Below are 23,401 nucleotides of genomic sequence, written 5' to 3'. Positions count from 1 at the left end.
AAAGATGTTGGCATACTGTGGGGCCATGCGGGTACCCATAGCAGTGCCACTGACTTGAAGGTATATATTGTCCCCAAATGTGAAATAGTTGTGGGTGAGGACAAAGTCACAAAGTTCAGCCACTAGGTTAGCTGTGATGTTATCGGGGATGCTATTCTTGATGGCTTGTAATCCATCTTTGTGTGGAATATTGGTGTAGAGGGCTTCCACATCCATAGTGGCCAGGATGGTCTGTGAATGAAAATCTATCTCACAAATTGTGTGTTAAATTATTTGACGCCTCCATCCCCCTCCACTCCGCAGCCGTTAAAAATAGGTCATGACTCTAAATACAATTGCAGATGTGGCCAACTGAGAGACTTGCACTCTTCTAGGACGAAGGATCTCACACAGTCGAGGGTAAAATGTGTGACAGAAGATAACACATTTTGGTCGAAGAGGTTAGGCTACAGAATGATTTCCTAGAAGTCAGGCTAACCTAGAATGAGATCACTTTTAGGGCATGCTCTCTGAAAAGCTTTCCTTCTAAAACTAGAATGATTGATGAAAGAGGGAAGAGATGATCAATAAAAGCATGCATATGGTAACAGAATCTCCTTTACTAGGGCAGGGAGAAAGGCAGAAAACTCTATGAAGTCAATTGGGAACATCTGTGGGCAGATCTAATTTACCTGAGAAGCAGTTAAATACTAAGAGGTTATATGAAGAGTGTCTTAGGCGGTGATAGATTCTTTCCCATTTTTACTTATTCTGTTGTCCCTTATTGGGGTTGGTTGTCCTCTAAGCTAAAGAGGGCTGGTTACAGTACCCTCCAGAGTCCATTGGCACAACTTTTAGGATGTCTGGAAAAGATTTAATGAGAGTGACATGTTGTTTCCCCTCTTCTGATGGCCGAAAGCATGAAGAACTGAATCAATCCTTAACTTCTGCACAACTCATTGTCATATAACCGCTAGACTTTTGGTGGAACTCATCAGTGCCTGATGTTTTTTTAAAGGACTAAATGACTGCATAAAACAGTATGAAGCTGAATACTACCAAAAGCTTCTTAAGCAAAACAAAATAATTCCATTCTGACTAAGAAGGGACTTGAAAGTAGCCATCAATATATGGCGATGAATATACATCAGAACCTAAAAAAAAGCATACAATTGATAAGGAAGGATAAAGGTACCAATGAAATTTTATTTTCAGTAGGAGTAAGGCCAATAAGGAATTTTAAAATCTCAAGAACAAAAGAAACCCTACCAATAGTATAGATTCATCACTAGATGAAGACACTAAAATTGTCAATGATGCACTAAAGGCAGAAGTGTTCTATTAAATATTTCTATCAAAGAATTAAGGGATGGAAATATGTGTGTCATTCAACGTGATTTCATAGACTATAGGTCTCATCAAATGAATTTGATTGTCTTTGAGATCACAGGTTTGGTTAATAAAGCCAACTGCGACTCCTGTAAAGGTTCTGACTTAGTAGTGCAGGGCATTGTGATTTAAAAAATAAAAACGCAAATGAATGAAAAACTTGCTGATAGTTCTGAAAATGTCATTGGAGAACCATCAATGAGTGGGATTCTGCAGAGGTTGGTTCTCAGCTCAATAATGTTGTCATTGGATGTGTAAACTGGAATATCTAGTAGAAGCAGGGAGGGTTACTATCTTTGTTTAAAACATTGGTGAGACTACTACTGGAACACGGTGTCTTGTTTTGGTGGACATGCTTGAAAAATTGAAGGGGTTTCTGATTTGAGATCTGGAAAATGCATCTGGCAATGAGAGATTTAAGGAAGTTGATGTATTTAGCTTCTTGAAGAGATGATTGAGGTGACTTGATCACAATCTAGAAGTATCTATGCAAGGATAAGATGTCTGATATTTTAGGGCTCTCCAATTTAACTGGCAAAGGCATAATAAGATCCAATGTCTGGAAGTTGAAGCTTGAAAAATTCAAACCAGGAAGTAAGGCACAGATGTTTAATAGTGAAGGTAATCAACTGTTGGAATACATTATCCCTTGATAAACTAACTTCTTCATCACTTGAAGTCTTTAAGTCTGGATTGGATGTCTTTTAAAAAGAGATGCTCTAGTTCCACAAGTTGTTGGGCTTGATGCGTTAATTTCTGCCTGGATGGCTTGTGATCTGCATGAGTCGGACTAGAGAATTATAATTTTTTCTGCTCTTTTTATTAAGTAATTCTTCTAATGGTAATGAATACATACAAATTTTTCTGTGTAGGAAAAAATTAACAATCATTGGTTTTAAAACCACCTATGTATTTTACCTCAATTTTCAGATAAGATAATACTATTAGAAAGTGTTGCTACTATATCTAAAGATGGTCAAACACTGATATTTCATTCAAATTATGCATAGGTGCACTATGGGTTAAGTTATGCCATTGTTCCTTTCAGGGTAGACTTGTTAAATCACTAGTCAGGAAGACTCAATTTAATCATGGATTTCTACATAAAAGTGCATTCTTGTTGGTTGTTATAACCTTTAATACATATTCTTCACAACTCAGAGATAGAGGTAGGTTTTATTTTTAGAAGGTACACACTATACGTTTTTAAGTGATTTATTTTGAAAAAAATTTTCTGATTTAATTTTACATCTATATCAGAAAATGAATGATTGTTTGGTTATTTAATTTACCAAAGGTAATTGAAGCAGATATTTATGAAGTCATTGGGAGGTGAACTATCTCCAATTCAACAGATTAATCATTAATATTTGGAGAATTTTCTTGCCATGTTGTATTAGGAGGAGAACATCACCAGACAAACATTTAAATTGTTTTATTTAACTAAAACAACATTATGTATTCTGGATTTTTTTCTTCTTTAACAAACATATAATATCATAACAAAACAAGCATTTGAATTTAGTTAAACATTCAAGTTTTTTAAAATCAATTTTAACAAAAACAAACCTGTTTTTAACTAAAATAATTAAATGAAATATTTAAAAAAACCAACAAAAATTAAACTGACTATGTCAGCCAGGTCAACATGAGAAACTTAAAATATTGGCTTCCGCAGTTAACTCGGTCATCTTCATCTTCATTTTCCTGTTTGTTCATAATCTGGAAAAGAAAAACAAGCTTTCTTGCGTTTTCAGGTCCCAAACGATTTCTCAGTTTGGAATGAATTTGTCCAAAGGAAGAAAATATTCTTTCAACACCGGCAGAAGAAGCTACTGCTGCCAAAAGTGAGATTATCACTTCAACAGCCTCTGAATCCAAGTGCCTAAGTGACTTTCTTTAAAACATCATCAGTAAAACACATTTCTTGAATGGTTCACCCTTAGCTCTGAAGTTTATTATAATTGGCATTATGGAGGGATGATTGCTGGATATCCATGTAATAGCCAACTCCTCTTCTTCAGCAGTTAAGGTTTTGACCTTGGTACCAAGTATTGAGAATATTTGCAAGAAAAAGAGAGAGTGCTTGTCCCATTCGTTTTTTAATATTTGTAATTTAACTCTCATTGCATATTTCTCTTCTTTTTAAGATCTCACTCAGTTCCTTCCAAATTTCAGTGGCGTCAGCAATAAAACAGCTATTTCCCTGCGTTTTGTTCAAGGCTACAGAAATAGGCTTCAGGGTACTTGGCACATGTTCAACATTTCTCTTAAGTCCAATGTTGAGAACTTGGCTGTGACAGTGCCATCTATTTTTTTTTCATTATTTTTGTTCACAAACTGTCATCAGATTAGGCCAGTTCATGAAATAGTGCTCAAAACAGCCCACTACTGAGTTCCATTGCACATTTTGTGGGAGAGTTAGCTTGGTTACTCCCACTTTTTTCAGAGCAGCTGCTGCTGCAAAGTGGTTCTTGAAATTGCAAAATACTTCCATAACAACATTTGCCTTTATTTCTGGAACACCAAAGTCTTTGGCTAGGAGATGTATCAAATGAGCACTGCAACTGTATGTTATTAGCTTGGGACTCTTCTTCTAAATTTCTTCTAATCTTGGATACATTTGCACCATTGTCTGTGACCACGCTGCATACTAGACATTTGAATTTTTCACAGTTTGTTATAGCTTTTGCTGCTACTTCTTGTAAGTATTCTGCTGTCTGTGCATTTCCTGATGTATCAAATGTTTCTGTAAGGAAGATAGTCCCTTCCTCTGTTGTCACACAAGCACATACAACAGGATCATTGTCGACTTTGGTCCACCCATCAAGGCTCAGGTTAACAATTTCACCCTGTAGACTTTTCGCACGCTGCTAAAGTTCTCTCTCATACACTTTATCCAGCAATTTGCCTGTGACATCTGCTATGTTGGGTAGACTGTATCCTGGTCTTAATGACTGAACCAAGTTAATGAAGTATGGGTTTTCAATCATACGGAGAGTTTGTTGCATAAACAAACCGGGCAATTTTGTCATCAGTTATCTCTTTTTGTAATCTGCTTCTAATGCAGTTATTTAATTATTATTATTACTGTACTGCTCATTTAGTATTACTCGTTGCATTCACTGACACTGAATACCACTTGAAAGGTGAAATTGTAAAAGGAAGATTTGCCTATTTCAGATATTTATTTTTTATCACAACTGCGTCTAAAATGATAGTACCATAGAGTAACAACTGTATTTTTTGCTCAAACTTGAGAATTCAAGGCTAGTCCAGAAGGAAGACAAGCAGTCCTTAAGAAAGAATTATGAAATAAAAAAGTTTACCAACCTGAAGTTCCTGCATGTTCAGACATACTCCTTTCATCATCTTCAGCGCAGCTGCTTCTTGAGAAGGAATACTTCTCATGATGTTGTTTCATTCAGGGCATTCATTCTTTGTTGCACTGTTTGCATTTTGCATGCCTGCCTGTCTTACCCACAGGTAGAGGAACTTCATTAAAATATTCCCAAACTGGGTCTCTTTTACAGCCTGCTGCCTTTATAGGTTTTCCCTTCTAGTGAGAGAATGGTATGACAGATCTCAAATCAGTGAAGGCTACACGCAAAAAGACCTCAAGACTTCTGGAATATGCTGCTCAAACAGTTTCACTTTTTTGTTTCTACTGCCTGTCCCTCCCTTCTCACATTTATCTCCAGACTTTTCTCCTTGTCCAGAGCTATTCTGCCCCCAACAATCTTCTATTCATTGAACTTTACACTTTAGAGAGAGCTAAGGGATTGACTCTGTGTACACAGATTTGCAGAGGGACAGTAGGTTTGAGGTCTGTTATTTCTCACCTCTATATGTTTGTTTGTTTGTTTATGTAAAAACATTTTTCCTGTTAACAAGCATGTTATCTCTGGAGACACAAATCCGCAGTTAGAGAACTGCAAAACTAAGCATTTCTGATGGTATCTTCTAGACTGAGCACTGAGTCCCATTGTATAGATAGAAAGATTAACCTAAATAATCTATGCAGAAGTCCCTGGAGCCTCATAAGATTGGGTCTCTGATCCATGAACTTTTCTTAAACATTACATGAATATATTGTCTCATACTATAGAATTAGATTTATAATCCCTATTCCATGATGAGATATCTTTGAGCTATAATGTATCTTATCTAAAACTATTTTTAGATTTTTTTCCATTTAAAAGCATTTTATTAAAAAAAATCGGTTTTATTTTTAAATCATTGATATTTTTTTTTTATCCACTCTGGTTCCTTTTTGCATCCCTGTCTTTCTGTTTTGCCTTGGTAAGTTACAAGGAGTGTCTGACAGTAATCTTGCTCTCTTGTTGTGATCTAGCCAGATTCTGCCAGCTTTCAAACCACTGTTCTTCTGTCAGCAGTTGTTGCCTATGTTTGTGATATCACAGCTACAAAAATGTTTTGGTTATAATTACCAGAACACACACACATGACCAATTGACAGCAGGGAGGGGACTTGATGTTTTGGAGTCTTGATAATGGAATACAAATCTTTTTGCCTTAAGGTCCCAAGTTGAATCTGAATTAATTTAGTAGTGATTTAATAGTTGTTTCCATCTGATGGCTCAGGAGCCAATGTGAAATTGATTTGGTGATCTTAGTCTAGTTCCTAATGGCAAATGTCCACATCAAGAAAAACACTGTGTAAGTAGTGGGACTGTAAGCAGAGGTGAATCTTCTGAAATGATCCTCTCATAACAAGACTGAGGCACAAAAATAGGTAAGGTTGTATTGCCACTACCTGTAAATAAAGCACTGTATTCTGTGACTAAATCAAGAATTATGTAGTCTCTTAGGAAAGTACATCCAGATATACAGAAGTAGGAGTTAATATTCTTTTATTAGCAGAGCTCTTGCACTGTGCTTCACACAAAACAGGTTATGCACCAGCCTCACTTCCAGCAGTAATGGAGGTGTAAGGTTACAATGTAATGACTTGCCATTCCTTCTGGTATTTCTGCATAATTGTCTATAAGAACCACGATCCATGCTGGGATGCTGCTGGTAAAGTGATTTGACATCACCACTGAAAAGCTCTGGTAGGTACCATGCTGCTTTCTCATCAGTCCATTCATTCGTAGAGAGCAATAGCTTAAAGTCTTTCAAGTTCTCACAGAGTTCCAGTTTCATCTGTATGACCGGTAAATTCCTTCCTAGGCAAAAGTGCTTTTACTATCTTGAAGCTGCTGCTACCCATTGTAATACTGTTGTGGAATCATGGGGTTTATTGGAACACTCCAGCACACACAGTCAGGACTGAATTTCCTGGCTGCTAACCCCTCTCCCCCAAGTATGTTACATTGTTGAATCTGACAAGATGAGAACAACTTAACCCTGAAATAAATTTACAGTACCATCTATTGGTCAGGGTCCTATCTACATTAATCATTACAGTAAGACCATGTTCCTAGGGAAATTTTGACACTACTTGCAAGTTTTGAGGTTCTTTGAACACTATACAGATTAAATAGCTTAATTTAGTCCTTTTTGATCATAAGACTCTAGTGAATAAAGGACAGGGCTCAGAATCAGCAGATGTAGGTTCTGTTTTTGTCACAGGTTTTCTGTTTGACTTTGAGCAAGTCAGTTTTTAAAAATGGCCATTGTTTTTTAGGTGGGCAACTTGAGATACTAGGGCTTCATTTTTACAGATATTGAAGTACCTGTATTTCCTGTTGTCGTCAGGCCTTGGTGGAAGGGTGTGTTTGTGTGTGTGTGTGTGTTCTCTCTGTCTCAGTTTCCTTGTAAAATGGATGTAATAATATTTATCTCACAGGAATTTTGTGAGACTTAATTTTGTGCTGTTTGTAAAATATCTTGATCGTGTGATGGAAGGCATAGTAGAAACACAGGACATTCTGTATGAAAGAGTCTGATTCTGTGTGTGTGTTGGGGGGGGGGTTTCTCCCTTTTCCACAACTTTTTTTTTTTTTTTTAAAGCACTGTGTAAAGACTCTTAGAATGGAAACTGCTCAGAGAGAATATTGCATTTGGGCTCAAAACAGTCATAACCAGATGAAAACAAATATTCGTACACTTCTGATGATATAAGCACTTTACTCATGTGTCTGATATTAATAAAAGAATCATCAATGTTCTGCTGAAACTAGGGACAAGCAACTAAATTTGAAGAAACCAGACACTATTTACATTCTTTGCCTGTTTCCAAATACGGGATATTGGAGAATAATGTCACTATGCACTGTATAATCATCATTGTTAATACTGTTACCTAGGATTATCTTTCAGCACACTGGGCAATGCTTTTCTCTTTGTATTTTTTTTTCCATTGTTGAAATACAGTAGGTTCTGACCTGTGTTAGAGGGCATCTGTCAAGATAGCTTACATTTTAGATCTTCAACAAAGCCCCTTTTAAACTGCTCTTTTCTTTCACTTTTTGGCCTCCCTCTTCACGTTTCTTTTTGAATGTTCTGAGTAGTATGACAAGATATTTTTAGGAAACTGGTGTTCAGTTAATGGTTTGAAGTATAGACTTGAGTCAGGTGCAGTCTGAACAGGTTGGGATGCTGAAATGTAAAAATATACCTATTCATCTCTTTGGCATGTTGCTGACTTTACCACCATTCTTTTCAAATAAGTCTCCGGATAAAAGTTCACGTTGTAGAATTATGTTCGTGTATTCCTCAATCTAATCTTTCTCTCCACTCATAAAATGGGAAGTAGAGTTATGATTATAATGGTATTGAGAAGCCACGTAGAAGTTATTACATTCTCTCTGTGTCCCAGTATATCTTGTAAGTGAATTTTTTCAGAGCAGATATAATTAAGTTTAATCCTGTATTTCTATTTCATGTGCTGGACTTAGTTTTGAAGTACAAGATATTATTAAAACATTTTTATTAGAGGAAAAAATTCTGCTTGCTTTACCTCTCTTTTTTACTGTGGGGATGGGGGAGGTGGGGAAGGAGTTGTTGAGTTGAATTTTTTAGAAGTTTTTATCATTTTATATACAGTATGATAGTACTGCACTTATGTGGAGAAAAGGCCCAGTGAAGGTGAGTGGGGGTTGGGACTGAAGTCAGTGTGGATGATGTGCTCCAAGAAGACTACTGGTGGTTGGGGACAGGACTCCATATCGCCTCTGGCCCCTTCCCTAGCACTGTTTAAAGCCCTGAGACAAGGCTGTTGATCATGTCTCCAGCTACTGCTGCCTAGACCAGTCTTTGTTTTATTCTATATTAATCTTATACCATATTAATCTCTATAGTATCTGAGCACCCTCCGGTAGTGCCTTAAGCAACATGACTATCATCTGTTGTGTGTGTGTTCTCGCCCCCTGAAGAGATGTTCGCAACAAATGTCATGTTTTAGTACAGTGTTTCTGATTGTGGGGTGGCTTTTTTTAAGTTTTCTTTGAGCCAATGGTGCTCACACTGCTCATGTAAGTACGGGACTGCTGCAGAAATGAAGAGGAACCCAACTGACGGAGCGAGCTCTGGATTCATACCAGGAATTGGAACTCTTTTTAGAAAGATCAACGTTGCCTTTCTTCTCCTCTGCAGTTACATTTAATGCAAACTGAATAGATCAGGAAAGAATGCAGTCCATGCTAGGGAGCACTAGAGGGAGCTGAAGGGAGGGAGAAGGAATAACATGATCATGATGATTTGTTTACATTTTTTAAAAATAGTTTTATATGAAGAATCTATTTCAATCCTGCTCTCAGCTTTAGCCAAAATATAATAGCAGCAACTCAGCTACAGCAATCACAGAGGCAACATCCCTGACTCCAGCACTAGGAGCCAGTAAAGATGGATACCAGTTTTCTGTTCTTCAGAGAGATGGGAAGCTCTGCTCCTTCCTCTTTTCCTTCCAGTTGGGTGCAGGCGAGAATGGAGCCCCTCTCTCAACAAAAATGAGGAGACGAACTGATACAGACTAACACGGCTACCACTCTGAAATCTCTCTCTACAGAAACCCAGTGCCTAATCTGAGAGGCTGGGTCAATTGCCTCCGGCTTGCAAGGCTTGGGCTGCTGGGCTAAAAATAGCAGTGTTTCTGTTCCCTCTCAGGCTGGAGGCTGGTCTCTGAGACCCCCAGATTTCAGAACCCGGGCTCCAGCCCAAGTGTGAGCGTCTACACTGCTATTTTTAGCCCTACAGCATGAGGTCAAGGCAGTTGACCTGGGCTCTGAATCTTGGTGCCATGGATTATTCTTTGCTGCATAGATTTATCTGCAGAGTCCATCTTTTTACCTTGGTGAACAGCAGACCACTAGATTGACTTTCACTCTAGGATATATTTTCACAGGATTTTTGTGTGTGTACAATTTACATAATGTACATATCCACACTCCCCCTCGGAGGTTATATATAAAAATGAAAATTATAGGGTCAGAAAGAATGTGATGAGGGAGTAGAAAGATTTTATTGACATGAATTTGGGATGGCCATATTGAGTGGTGGTTTGTTTTTTTTAAGGCCATCCTTAATAATGCTGATTAAAAACATTATATCTAGACTTCGAAGGACTAGATTTTTGTTGGTAAATATCAGTTTCACCATAGACACACAAATGGATGAAAAAATATTTCTATAAATGATTATCAAAATTTACAGCTAGATAAAGTAAGAGATACTGTTTGAGAACTTAATTTAGTTTAAGGATATTTACTTTGTATATTTTGATGTGATATTAACAATTGTGTTTTAATGGTTATAAAGCTTCAACTCTTTGAATCTCAACATCTACTGTCATTATATAATTGTCTGACCGCGGCCATAATTTTGCACATTGTGAAAATCTAAATCAATAAAAATTCTTAACAATAAGCATTGATATTATCCATCAAAATTATAAAAAAACCCAACAGATTCTGCCAAGCCTACTTATACTACATCATGCTGTGTTCTGTCTACCCACACATTTTAACAAAGAAAATTAATTTTAGAAATAGTTTCTAGAAATATTTTATTGAAACTACTTTGCATGTGATGATTAGATGTTGAACATGAATGTAATTTAGATTTATAAATTTATTTCCTGACTTTGCAATTTATCACTACCACATATGGTTCAAAGCTTTTTAGCTTTCCTTTAGTGTTGTAGAAAATAAAAAACGAATGTGGTAATGTGTATTTTATTTCTTTGATGTAATAGGTGGAGGGATTTTTAAGTTAAGAAAATACGGTCATTTCTTTCAAATGCCTTCAGCCTGAGATCTGCATTCATAAAGGAGGAAAAAATGTAAAGGGACTCAAATATGTAGAAGTCAGAGTTCTTTAGCATGTGCATACACGTTCAGTTTATTTTGACAAGACTTTAAAAATTGTTGGCTATTCATTATTAACTAATTCAGGAGTTGAGATGAGCACAAATTATATACTGAAACAAAACTAAATTATCGAAAGAAGCCCTTGTCAAAAGAAATAGTTAACTACTTAGCAGCAGCCAGAGGTAGAGGTAACAGCAGCTGGATAAATATACCATGGTGGGGTACGTTGACTCAGGGCCTTCGCTGTTATCTGAAGATCAACTACTGTAAAGGTCTCAACTCTCTACACAAGCTATTCCAGACAAAATTCCACATTAGAAAGATGATACATAGAGTTAAAAAAAAATCTTCAATATTTCTCTGTGTACTAATCAGGGTGAAGATTGAGCAACTTCATGCAGCCCCTCAGAATAAAGACTCATTTCTGTGTGATGTACATGCATAGAATTCCTGTTAAAGGGAATTTCTCTAGGCAAAAGACATGCACTATGGTGCCCCACTTGAGTGCACACAGAATCACAGCCCGTAGTGTCTATAATTACAAGTCCCCAAAACATATCTAAATTCTGAATGAAAATAACCAGACCAAATAATTAAACAGAGCTTTATATATCACAGTCCCTAGATATACCTTTTTAACGATAAGGGTATATCTACACTATGAAATTAAATCGATTATATAGAAGTTAATCTTTAGAAAGCAATTTTATAGAGTTGATTGTGTATGTCCCCACTAAGTGCATGATCAGTGGAGTGCGTCCTCAATACTGTGGCTAGCATCGACTCAAGGAGCAGTGCACTGTGGGTAACTATCCCACAGTCTCCACTGCCCATTCAAATTCTGGATTAAACTCCTCATGCCTTATGGGGCAAAAACATTGTAGCGGGTCGTTTTGGGTACATGTTGTCAGTCTCCCCTCCCTCCGTCTTTCTCTCTCCGTGAAAGCAACGACAGACAGAGTTACCCATGCAGACGCCTTAGCATGGCAAGCATGGAGCCCACTCAGCTCAGCGCTGCTGTTGTAAGCATTGTAAATACCTTACGCATTATCCTGCAGTATGTGCAGATCTAGCTAGGAGCCGCCAGCACCAGGATGATTGTGAGGAGGACATGCCATGTCCCATGCTTTCAGGAATGTCTGTGTAGAATTGGGACATCGTGGTGGCAGTGGGGCAGGTTGATACAGTGGAATGCTGATTCTGGGCCAACAAACAAGCACAGACTGGTGGGACTGCATAGTGTTGCAGGTATGGGATGATTCCCAGTGGCTGCGAAAGTTTTGCATGCATAAGGCCACTTTTCTGGAATGTTGTGAGTTGCCTTCCCCCACCCTGAAGTACAGGAATACCAAGATGAGAACTGCCCTAACAGTTGAGAAGCAAGTAGCAATAGCCCTGTGGAAGCTTGCAATGGCTGACTGCTACCGGTCAATCGGGAATCAATTTGGGCTTCTGTGATCCAAGTAGCCAATGCATTCACTGAGCTTCTGCTAACAAGGGTAGTGACTCTGGGAAATGTGCAGGTCATAGTGGATGGCTTTGCAATGGGGTTCCCTAACTGTGCGGGGGCTGAAGGGGGGCGATAGATGGAACACATATCTTTATCTTGGCACCGGACCACCTTGCCAACCAGTACATAAACCGGAAGGGGTACTTCTCAGTAGTGCTGCAAGCACAGGTGGATCACAAGGGACGTTTCACCAGTATCAACGTGGGATTGCAGGAAAGGTGCATGATGCTCACATCTTTAGGAACTCCGGGCTGTTGGAGCAGCTGCAAGAAGGGACTTACTTCCCAGACCAGAAAATTACGTTGGGGATGTTGAAATGACAATAGTTATCCTTGCTCCCATGGCTCATGAAGCTATACACAGGCAGCCTGGACAGTAGTAAGGAGCAGTTCAACTATAGGCTGAGCAAGTGCAGAATGGTGGTAGAATGTGCCTTTGGATGTTTCAAAGCTCGCTGGTGCAGTTTTCTGACTAGGTTAGACCTGAGCGCAACAAATATTCCCATTGTTATTGCTGCTTGCTGTATGCTCTATAATATCTGAGAGAGTAGGGGGGAGATATTTATGGCGGGGTGGGAGGTTGAGGCAAATCGGCTGGTGGCTGATTTTGAGCAGCCAGACACCAGGGCGATTGGAAGAACATAGCTAGGCGTGCTGCGCATCAGAGAGGCTTTGAAAACCAGTTTAATGACTGGCCAGGCTACGGTGTGACAATTGTTTGTGTTTTTCCTTGATGCAAACCTGTGCCCTTTGTTGATTTTTAATTCCCTGTAAGCCAACACCCCCCGCCCCCTTCGATCACAGCTGGCAAAGGAAATAGTCGTTATTGTTTTGAAACCATGCTTTCTGTCTGTCTGTCTTTCAAGTTAGATACCTGGCAAGGTAGCCCAGGTGGGGTAGGGGAAGAGGGAAGGACAAGGCCACATTGCTTATTGTAGCCACAGTACAAATCAAAATTATTTAAATGACAGCCTTCTATTGCTTTAGCCATCCTCTGGAGTGGAGTGGCTGGATGCCCAGAGCCTCCCCTCCCCCCCCCCCCCCCGTTCTTGGGCATCTGTGTGAGGAGGAAGTGGAACTTGGGGGAGGAGGGCAGGCGATTATACAGTGGATGCAGTGATGGTCTGTGCTCTTGTTGCCTTTCCTGCAGCACCACCAGATGCCTGATCATGTCTGTTTGCTCCCCCATTAGCCTCGGCATCGCCTCCTGCATCATCTGATCATGCTCACTTAATGCTTTCCTTGCCTCTGTCACTGAATGCCTCCATTCAGCTATGCCCTATCAGTGCAGGAGGACTGCATAAGCTCGGGAAACATGTCATTGCGAGTGCATTTTTTTTTTTTTTTTTTTTTTTTTTTTGGCCTTCTAATCTGCAATAACCTCAGGGATGGAGATGATAGGGAGAGCATAGAAACATTTGCACCTGCACGGGGATAAAAAGGGAGAGTAAAATTTAAGATGCTACATTTCTGAAAACAAAAGGGAGACTCCTTTCACAGTGAATCAAGCAATTCACAGTAGACAGCACAGTGCTTTAGTTACAAGGTTGCATTTTGCCTTTTATATTGAGCGCCTACTGGTATGGTGACACATCACATGCGGCTGGGCAACAGAATTTGGTTTCCAGGCAGCCATGGTAAGCCAAAGGGTATGCGGGGTTGGCTTTTTCCACCTTCATCACATGTGGGAACGGTTTCAAACTACAGCGCCCTCCTTTCCCATAGCAAGCAATGGTGGTTAGGTCTGCCATTTAAAAGGAGAGGCTGCGGTTTTGGGTGGATGTGCAGCACAGTCCTCCCTCTACCCCACTTCGTGGCTATTCTTTGGGTTGATCCCTTTTAGCCAAGTGCAAACAGCTCAGCATAAACGGGGTCCTTTTGTTGTTTCCTTACAAAAATTCCCCTATTTCAACCAGGTGACCATGAATGATATCACTCTCCTGAGGCTAACACAGAAAGATAGACTGAATGTTGCTTGAATGTGACCAAAACCTAGGACCATTCGCTGCCATGCTTTGTGCTGCAGGGATTCCAGACTATTTGCTACTGGCTTGGCGTGGTAAAGTGTCCTACCGTGGAGGACGAAATAAGGCAGCCCTCCCCAGAAACGGCTTTCAGAGTACTTCCAGGAGTGCTTCATGGAGATGTTCCTGGAGGATTCCCACTCCATCCCCAGATACGTTAACAGACTTTTCTAGTAGCTGTACTGGCCACGAATGCATCCCAATTCTTCAGGGTAAATCAAATATTAAACACAATTGCTTTTAAATCCTGTAGCGTAGTTACAAATGTGCACTCACCAGAGGTGCCTTCTCCGGCTTCAGCATCCAGGAACCTGCCTTGGGAGGGTATTGGCTCCAAGGTGATGAAAAGGTCCTGGCTTCCGGGGAGAACGGATTCACTGCTTGTCTGCTGCACATTCTCCTCCTCCTCCTCCTCCACAAAATCTTCCTTCTTGTTTTGTGAGACTCCCTCTTGCAGGTGTCCAAGGGCAGCGGTGGGGTAGTGGTAGGGTCCCCCCCTAGAATGCCATGCAGCTGATCATAGAAGCGGCTTGTATGGGGCTCTGACCCAGAGCGATTGTTTGCCTCCTTTGTCTTTTGGTAGGCTTGCCTGAGCTCCTTTACTTTCACATGGTACTGCTGTGTGTCCCTGTTGTAGCCTCTCTCCATCATGGCCTGTGCGATTTTGGCATATATATTTAGCATTTCTTCTTTCTGATCGGAGTTCTGCCTGCACAGATTCTTCTCCCCATACAGCAATCAGATCCAGTGTTTCCTGTTCGGTCTATGCTGGAGCTTGTTTCCTATTCTGGGACTGCATGGTCACGTGTGCTGCTGAGCTTACCACGCTGTCCAAACAGGAAATGAAATTCAAATTTCCCAGGGCTTTTCCTGTGTACCTGGCTAGTAGGGTGACCAGACAGCAAGTGTGGAAAAATCGGGATGGGGGTTGGGGGTAATAGGAGCCTGTATAAGAGAGACCCAAAAATCAGGACTGTTCCTATAAAATCAGGACATCTGGTCACCCTGCTGGCTAGTGCATCAGTGTTGAAAGTGCTGTCCAGAGCAGTCACATTGGAGCACTTTGGGATAGCTCCCAGGGGCCAGTTCTGTTGAATTGCATCTGTATTACCCCAAATTTGACCCAGCAAGGTCGATTTTAGTGCTACTCCCCTCACTGGGGAGGAGTACAGTAGTTAATTTTAAGAGCCATTTAGTTAGATAGAATGGTGTTGGTTGTGTAGACGTATTGCTTAACACGGCTAAAATTGACTTAACACGGCTAAATTTGACCTATCCTCGTAGTGTAGACCGGGGCTAATGGTAGTTAGGTTCTGGAATAGGCTTTCAGTGGAGGTTGTGGAATCCCTATCATAGGATATTTTTAAGAACAGGTTGGACGAATCCTTGTCAGAGGTGGTCTAGGCTTACTTGGTCCTGTCTCAGCACAGGGGACTGGACTAGATGAGGATATTTTTAAGAACAGGTTGGACGAATCCTTGTCAGAGGTGGTCTAGGCTTACTTGGTCCTGTCTCAGCACAGGGGACTGGACTAGATGATTCTATGATAATCTTATGTTTATATAGCATTTCTTATTCTGTATATACCACAAATGCTTCTACAAATGAAATGATATACAAACCACCTAGTAGGCTTACTTAACCTACCACTGAAATGCGGCTTTTTCTCTGTGGTGAAACTCAGCAAACATTCCATAGTGCACACCTCCATTGTATTTCAGTTTAGGACAGGAAGGAGCACCTTTTTCCATCTGAAACATCAATGGAAGTGATGTGGGAGGACATAATTATGCTAGACAGCGTTTGACTGGGACATAACAGTTAATGCCTCTACCCTTACAAAAAGTGCAATTGCATCTTTTACTACATGTTGTTGTTAGATTTGTTTTCAGTCTTATTCAAAAGATGGACCCTCCAGCAGCACAGTGCCCCATAACATGCTGGGGAGCTGCGTCAGAACTGACTTGGAGCTAAGAGTGCCACCTGCTGAATCACCAGTGCCTCTTCCTGCAGTTCCTTTTGGGTGTGGGTGAACCCACATTTCACTTCAGAAGCTGGCTTTAACCATAGTTTCAGCACCTTCTCAACATGTGGTTCTAAAACCCTGGGGCCTAGGTGCCTCAGTGATGCTTTGTTATTTTAAGCATAAATGTGTGTGCTGCTTTACAAGCAAGTAAACAAAGATCTTTCTGAGGACAAAGTAGTGCCTCCTGTGTGGATGCATAAGGATGAGAGACAGTGCCAGGAGCAGGGTCATATATATATTTTAGTCCTTGTTCTCCTTTGAGTGCAAAGACTAAAGATTGTTGATGCTAGGTTCTTCCAAAGTGAGTCTTTCTCCCAACCCTGTCTCTGCCCTGGCCAGCTGAGCTTGGTGACTGCACACGGAAGCTGCACTCTTTTTAAAAGGGTGGTGTTGCACCTGCATTCCTCAGATCTCTAGTCTCAGTGCCTCTCAGACAGTAGCGTAGCTAGTGGAGTTCAGGGGAAGCAGCTGCTTCTCCTCAGCATGTTTTCAAAAAGTGGTGCCTGCCGGGCCGGCGCTGGTGGCAGCACAGCCAGAGGAGCCTTGGGTGCGTGGGCTGGCATGGAAGCGGCGCCTGCCGGGCCGGCTCTGGCAGCAGCACGGCCGGAGGAGCCATGGGGGGTGCGGCAGGCGCGGCCGGAGGAGCGAGGGGGCTGGCTCCTCGGCCATTGTGCCCCACGCTCAGCGCGGCCCCAACATCACCGCAGCCACCTTCTGCAGCAGCAGCTCAGGGCTTGGCAACCAAGTGCTCCCCGCCCCTTGCTAATGCGGCAGGGGGAGGCGAAAGGGCCCCTGCGCCTTTAAGGCCACCTGGCTGGTGAGTCCCGCGTGGTACACACCGAGCGCCGGGAGCAGGCTGGGGACAGGCAGCAGTACAGGGTGGAAGGTGAGCGGGGGGTCTCGTGCCTTGCATTGGGGGGTCTGGGCAGGGGGCTCCCTAGGCCCGCAGGGAAGGGGCGCAAGCTGTGCTGTCTGGATGGGGGGCCCTGGCGCGGTGCAGGAGCCTGGAGCCTGGGGTGGGGGGGCCGGGACCCTGCGAGTGGGGCCAGGCGGCACAACCCGGCGGGGGACACCTGCAGAGCACAGTGGGCAGGAGAGACTCTCCCGGGGACGGGGGGGTATCCGCACCCCCAGGAAGCCCGCAGGAGTCCTGAGCCAGCCCCGTGGTTAATCTGGGGGCGAAATAGGAGGAGCCATGGGGCCGTGGCCACGGGAGGAGCCAAGGGGGTGCCTTTTTTATGTTTGCTCCCCCTACACTTAAAACCTGGCTACGTCACTGCTCCCAGAGTTCCCAGTGGGGTGGTAAACCTCTGCACTGCCTCCACTATAAGGCTGTGGTTAACTACCATGACTGAGTCCTAAATTGAGACATGACAGGACATGGGAAGGCAGCACTAACATGTGGTGGACACAGAGAGAGGTTTCTAAAATAAATCTGCTATGTGCACACAAGCTTTTTAAAAAAATGTGAGGTGTTGATAATGAACTTGACAAAACGCTGAGATACAGAATTGAGCCCCAAGCTACACCCTGAACTGTTGATTTCAGCACATGTGTATATATCATCACTCATCATGCAAAGGCTCATCATAATGCTAAAACAGAGCAGAAATAAGATGAGGAAGGAATTTAAAACACAGCATTGGTATCAATCATTAGTAAAACAATTTTCTTTCTATGGTCTTTAATGTACATTAGACATTAACTATAGGGAAAAAGCATATGTAATTCCCTCTGGACATATGTGAAACAGCCTGAAGAATCACCAGTGTTAGAGAAAAATAAAGCTTTAAAATAACACACAGAATTGTGCACGCACACACATTCTCTTTCTATTTCCCCCACCTATCCAAGAAGATCCTTCAAGTTAATTGCAGTTTGCTATATTTTCCCATAACTGATAACAGTTGGTAGTATATGTTGTTTCAGTAGATTTTTATTATGTGAAGTTCTCCTTCCTGTCTTATACTGACATTGTCATAAAATTAAAATACACTTAGCTTGAGAAACACCTTTTATTTCTATTAGATTTTATTTCGCTCAAAATAAACTGAATTTTACACTGAAATATTGAGTAAAGAAAATATTTTTTTTTCAAGCAGGAAACACCAGCCTATGGGTAGATCCCCTCTGCTCAAAGAGCTCTTGTGGTAGCATGTTGACTTTACTATCTTGTAACCATAAACCATTCACTGTAGATTTGTTGCATTTGTGACTTTAACCCTAGAAAATTCTGTTGGCAGAGTCATTACTTTGTCTTTTGCTTTACACACATTCCTCTGACGTGGAGCTCAGTTTACAGAGGGAGGGTGTGTGTGGCGTATGTGAGAGAGGAAGCCGGGAAGGGAGGGAAGACGCACATACACAGAACAGTCTGACCAGAAACAGAACTGCCCCTGGCAGATTAGAGAGACAAATGAGGTTTGGAATCTGAGTCCAGGAAAAGGAGAGTGGAAATTTACAGCTGCTGTAAGTGAGTGTGCGTGTTTTAGTGATCATCTCTGTTAACATTTTTTCCAAAAGGTAACAGTTACTCTGTCTTCAGCAAGCAAGTTGAGACTGAATTCTGGAATTTGTTTTCTCTGCCACGTGTCAATAATAAGCAAGAACTTATATTAAATGGAAGATAAGTAAAGGGTCCTCCAACTTGCTGCTGGTTTGGGTCTGGCAGAGCGCTGTCTTCAGCACCTCATCATGCATCTGCTTTTTGTTGTTTAGACAAGCCTGGACATTTCTGTACACAGTGAGTATCAGCTAAGATTACCTAGTCTGAATTAAATAAAATTAGGTAATGAATTAAAACTTCCTTTTTTGGGTTATCAATAGCTATTTAGTAATGAAATTCTCACTTACTTCTTGTTACCTTTTTGTAGCATTGTAAACTAATGTGGTGTTCGTGTTTTTGTATGTTAAAGCAGTCCTGAACAGTACTACTTCTGTTACATAAGGCATTCGCTCTGTTAGCAAATATTCTGTATCCATGGTATATCTTTGGAAATGGGTTTTATTTACAGTGTGGATTCCAAAAATAAAATAGCTGCAATATATCAATTCTCTTGCTTCTCTCTAATGAGGTACTTGCAGATGCAGCTTTGCTCTTGAGATACAGAGAAATGAGAGCATAGTCACTTAACGTAAGAAATTCAGAAACTATTGTTCGAATATATACTCAAATTTTATGTACTTGAATTGTAACATGTAACTGCATGTATCATTATAAATAAAGAGATGAAGGATGATCTAATAGGTCTCTTCCATCTCTAGCTTCTAGGTTTCTCTGAAGTAATGGGCCAGTCTGAAAGTCCTTTTCAGGCAAAATGTTCATTTAAGTCTCTGGGGAGTTTTACCTGAGTAAGAGCTTTAGAACTTGGCCCATTTTTAGTGGTAATAAACCCATTGCAGTGCCAAATTATTTAATGCGTCATGGTGTCACAGGAAGTGATATGACTCTTTTCAAAGAAATGACCAAGTGAATGGAGGTAGTGTGGGTCACTTTCCAATAATGGCTAATATAAAGCAAAGAAGAATAAATACTTGTATTAATGTTTGAACTGCTGGATCAAGGGTGTTATTGTTTTCCCACTTGGCTGCTGTCTCCATTTTTTTTTTTTTAATTTGGGTTCTGTTACCAGTTTCTCTTGCTTCCACAATTATTACTACTAATCTAAATGGAAATTAGGCCAAAATTCCCTTTGTATATAAGTAAATAATAACCCCTAAATAATGGCTTTAATCTCCCAAATATTAATTTAAGGGACCTGTTCCTGCATGATTGGACACGTTGAATTTTGCTGTGAACTTCAATGGGCAGGATTGGGCTTTGCTTATGTTTCACAAACATCACTGTTGCCATGCTATAGGTAGAGATTCCAAAGACTCCTGAGTGTTACCCTTCTGCTGCTGTCAGCAAGTATCTGTGAAACCTACTTGCAAGTTGCGTTTCTCATCACCTTCTAGGACTAGTCCCTAAAGAAGATAAAGTACTACTGTTGTCAGTAACTACATTAGCTCAAATGGCAGAGGTCTATGTGGTGGATCTAAAGATTCCAATCCTGCTGATGATCTATGTGAGTGTCAGGATAGTTCCATGTGATAGAATTTGTCTCTGTTTTCTTTTTTTAAAAGCCTAGGAAATTACAACAAAAAAAACTATATTAAGAGCATTGTTAAGGTTGCAAAGTCAAGCACTGAAAAGTTAGGAAATGCCAGAATGAAAGTACCTGTGCAAGCTTAATTCACTCCCCCTTCTGCTTTGTGTTTGCATTATGAGATAGACTATGTACTATTTTTTCCGCAGGACCCCTGACTCATTAAGTGAATGGGAATTATTCTATATTTCTTTTTTTATTCTCCTCATTGCTCACAGGCCTTATTTAATGCACACAATCAAAAGCCTACATTGAATACAAAATTATTAATTTCCTCCTGTGTCCTTTCTTTAGTGTTCCCACCATAGTATCTGGGTGCTTCACAAACATTAATGCATTTATCTTCAGAATATTCCTGTGAGATTAAGCAGTATTATCTCCATTTTCCAGGTGGGGAATTGAGGCACAGAGAGATCAAGGTCAAAAGTGCCCAATAGTTCTAGGTGCCCTATTTGAGATGCCTGGAGATTGATATATATATATATTTATTTTTTTTTTAAAGAGTGCCATTGTGAGTGCTCCAGCACACCTGCATATCTGACCCCATGTATCTCACACTGAGTACCCAGAAAATTGGAACACGCAATTAATACGCAAATGTGAAAATTTTGGTTTGTGGTTTGTCCAACATAATATAGGAACTCTGTGGCAGAGGCAGGATAGAATCTAGTTCTCTAGGGCATCATACAGCTGCTTTTAACTATGGGACAGTCCTTAGTTTTCCTGTAATCCCTTGCTTCATTCACCATGTAATTTACCAATTCTGCAACAAACGAGGTAGGGATCCAAATAACAGCCTCATTTAGTGCACACCCCTGATTCATCTCTAGAACACTGTCCATTCAGTGCCTTTTCCTGTGGAAAAATAGTATGTAATCATGTAATTAAAGAGTATAAATGTAACGCATATACATAAAAGGGATGAATTAACATTGCATGGGCAGCCTGATTTCTGGCATTTCCTAATCTGAGTGATCGATTGAGTTTATAACCTTAATTGTCCTTTTAACATTTTTTTTTTTGGAGGGGGGATGCAATGATACATAATTAACCTGCAAAATGATAGTGAAAAATTTACCAGCCCCAGCACACGATCTACACGCCATCAGTGCTTTTTAACACAGTGATGAGGTGGGAGGAAATGAAGATATTTTATTTACCTATTAAAAAATAACTCATCCCAGGGTAAATGTTGTGATTCTGGTACACAGGGAGATACTGTATACCTAAAAGGATAAGAAAACATACAAAGTTTTCTTGCCTGAATTTGTGTAAAATGTTATACAATCATTCACTTTCAGTACCAAACTGCTTTATCTCAAGTAACATGTAAGAAGAATGGGCTGAACGAATCGCATGCTGTCATTCTTGTGTTTGTGGGAAGGAGGAGGAAATATTTATTACTGAACTGCTTAACTGAGGGCTGGTCTACACTACGGGGGAAAATCAATCTTAGATACGCAACTTCAGCTACATGAATAACGTAGCTGAAGTCGAAGTATCTAAGATCGAATTACTCACCGTCCTCACAGCGCAGGATCGATGTCCATGGCTCCCCCTGTTGATTCTGCAACTCCATTCGGGTTGGTGGAGTTACGGAATCGATATAAGCGCATTCAGGGATCGATATATCGCGTCTAGATGAGATGCGATATATCGATCCCCGAGCAATCGATTGCTACCCGCCGATGCAGTGGGTAGTGAAGACGTACCCTGATTTACTGTATAATGATGGGATCTGCTGATGACTGAAGTAATATTGCTGTCTGCGTGCCTCCTTTGTTTGCAGTGTTATTGTAGCCATATTGGTCCCAGGGTATTAGAGAGACTAGGTATGTGAGGTAATAACTTTTATTGGACCAACTTCTATTTATGAAAGAGTCAAGCTTTCAAGATAAACAGAGCTCTTCTTCAGGCTTGTCACTTTCACCAATAGTGAAGTTAGTCCACTAAAAGATATTACCTCACCCACATTTTTCCTCCCTCCTTTATTGTGTTTATAAGTTTTGATATACTGGGGTCTTTTAAGGAAGACTGTGATCAAGAAATAAAGGAGAGCTCAAGGAGGGAGCCTATAAAGTGTATGAAAAGAAATCTGATTAGTGTGACTAGAACTGTTTAATACAAATATAAATTTAAACATTTCCATATGTCACGCTGGTGAACATGTAAGCTGGCTGAACAGGTTTCTGTATCTGCCAAATTAGTCACTGGAAGCTCAGCTGGGCTGAAAGCATTTGTTTTGGCCCATTATAATAGTATCTTCAAGCAAGAGCTGAAAAAGAGTGGTGGCGTATCAGTGTTTTTTCTTTACCTCACTTTAGCATTCCCACCTGACAAGCTAACTCCAAGCTTCCCATTGAAGCTGTTGGGCTTTGTTATTTGGTGGATGTGGGTTGGTTGGTTTTTATTAAATGCTATTTTAGATTAATTGGATTAGCAATGGCCCATCATCATCTGTTCCGAGCTCTAGGAACATAAACTCAGATCTGTGTAAATAGTCAGTCAGATCTTCTTTCCCTGCCCCCCCCCCTTCAGATTCACATGAAAATCAGTCTGTTAAACTTTATCCCACAGATTTCCTGAGACAAAAAACAGATTTCACCATGTTGCATATTCCCAAAATTACCAGAGGTCTAGTTGTCTGTCTCAGAATCCTGGATGGGGCTGGGGAGGAAGAGTGGAAGAGGAACCTTTTAGTTTAGGCTCTTGTTCCTATTGAATGGCATTCTATACCACCCCCAAGTCTTGGTTGATAAATGTTTGCTGATAGGCCTGTGGTAATCTGCAAAACTAATAGATTTGATTTTGTGATTAATAAAGCACAGAATTGGAAGCCAAGAAATCTTGGTTTTATTCCTGACTTTCCCATTAGATTCTTATGTGACCTTTGACAAGTCATTTAATCTTTCTGTGCCTCAGTTCCCGCATTGTAAAAGTGGAGATCATTGTACTTACATGCCTTACTAGTATGATGTCAGGCTTCATTAATGTTTGTAAAAGTCTTTGAGCTCGCGGGGAAGGCATGCACTGTGAGTGCATATCACTTTGCAA

At 40.7% G+C, this 23,401-nt stretch overlaps 1 protein-coding gene across 4 annotated transcripts in view; it reads left to right on the top strand.

The window, feature by feature from the left end:
- CAB39L (calcium binding protein 39 like) overlaps positions 1-23,401 on the top strand; it is a 108,997-nt gene that overhangs the window by 20,416 nt on the left and 65,180 nt on the right. Inside the window, exons 1-2 of one of the 4 annotated variants that reach the window (XM_050950776.1) lie at positions 18,536-18,620; positions 18,723-18,942. The gene's annotated coding sequence lies outside the window, so the exon portion shown is untranslated. The other 3 variants (XM_050950767.1, XM_050950760.1, XM_050950750.1) reach the window with 3 other exon arrangements.

Source organism: Gopherus flavomarginatus, chromosome 1, assembly GCF_025201925.1.
Source record: "Gopherus flavomarginatus isolate rGopFla2 chromosome 1, rGopFla2.mat.asm, whole genome shotgun sequence".
Lineage (NCBI taxonomy): Eukaryota > Metazoa > Chordata > Testudines > Testudinidae > Gopherus > Gopherus flavomarginatus.
This window is presented reverse-complemented; position numbering and strand designations above follow the sequence as displayed.